We start from the raw sequence: 1,682 nt of genomic DNA, 5'->3' as shown, positions 1-1,682 counted from the left end.
GGGTGCCCCGCTCCCCCCGTGCCATGGCATACGTGAGGGCTCGGCTCTGGGGCTGGTGTTAACGCGCTGTTTGTTTGGTGACTGTTCTGCTGTGGTTATTTTTAGCCGGTGACGCCTGGGGTATTTCGCTTCAGGATGTCCGGTCTGAGCCTCTTTCTGGGAATCCCATGTTCTCTAATTGTAAACAGCCCCATTCAGTTGCCTGCAAGCGCGAGAGGCCCCGGCCGATGCGGCGGGGTTGTCAGGTGTGAGTCAAACAGGAAGCTACTGCTGCGCAGGCGAGTGAGGTATTAGCCATGAAAAAGTGCCCTCGATTAACTCCTGGGACCTGGCCCCACAGCTCACCCCTGGCCAAGCCGACATTCCCAACCGGTGCGATGCTGGGGCATCCGGGATGCTGCCTGCGCTGGGTTTTGGCTCTGCACCGTCTCCATGTCGAGGGGTATTTGGAGGCTCGGGGTTGCCTGTGCCACCCTCTCTGAAAAAGGAGGTTTGGGTGACTTTGAGGCCCCAGCTGCTGGGTTTGAAAATGTTGGCATCATGGGAAAAGGGCTCCGGAATGTTGGAAACCTTGTGTTGCTTCAGGGACACAAAGGCATTGGGGTCTGGGTGGTGCTGGGAACCTCTGGGTTCCTGGGATGGGACTCAGGAGGTGGGGGGAGCACAGGAGGGGAAAGGCTGGAGCCTGTAACCCCGTGAAAACATGGGCCTTGACGACTGTCAAGAGGCGGCGGAAAGGCAAGGGATGTAAGAGGGTCCCTTGGCTTTACGCTCAGGCGTCACTGGGTGATGCACATCAACGAAGGTCCTAAAAGCGGCACCGAAAAGGTACCAATTCCCTCCCCACCGGCGGCTGGCAGCACCCGGGCCGGACACACGGCTCCAAGCAGCACTGACACTGTCACTCCCGTTCTCTGCTACGGAGGTCCCCAGTGTCAGCAACACACCGGCCGTCCCAAGTGCTGTTTATCCCATTAGGAGTTTATCCCTCTTTTCCACCCCTTGATGCCTGGGAGCCCAGGAAAACCTTGCAACAGTAGTTTCGCTCATCCAACCGGTGCTCATTCAGCCGAAAGCACCTGTGACCCCTCCAGCACTTCCAGACCATGGTCTTGGCTACCTGCGGACCCTCACACCAGAACCAATTATTTGCACATGGCAGAAAAGCCAGGGTGACGCCTGCTCGGCCCCTCAAGGGACAGTTGCCTTGGCTGGTGCCTTGCAGCCCCCCTGGATCTGCTCAGGACCCCCCTGCTCCACTCCCATCCCCACCCCTCACCCTCCCCTGCTACCCCTTCACCGGTAACCAATGCTTCCATGGCTGAAGCGCGATGGATTGATGGCAGAGCGCGATGTTTTCAACAGGGGCCGAGGGTAGGATGCTGTAAAGTGTCTCAATCTGGTCGGAACGTGAGTCATTCCGAGCATCCATAGGGACTGCGGCTTCCAGGGCACGGCGGCACGTAGGAAAAGCTCCCCGGAACAACCCGTGCCCAGAGCAGCCCCACGAAGCAGGGCATGTGCACGGTTGTACCCGTCTCTTATCTGACTCATTTCAGCATCTCAGGGGAAACCCTGGCGTTGATAAACAGCTCTCCGCTCCCTGCCTCCGCATTTACTAACTGAAATCTGGAGTCTATTTTTAACCCCGAAACCCCCACTGCGAGGCGGGGGTGGGTGGG

Source organism: Eurypyga helias, unplaced genomic scaffold (genome assembly GCF_000690775.1).
Source record: "Eurypyga helias isolate BGI_N326 unplaced genomic scaffold, ASM69077v1 scaffold7814, whole genome shotgun sequence".
Classification (NCBI taxonomy): Eukaryota; Metazoa; Chordata; class Aves; order Eurypygiformes; family Eurypygidae; genus Eurypyga; species Eurypyga helias.
This window is presented reverse-complemented; position numbering follows the sequence as displayed.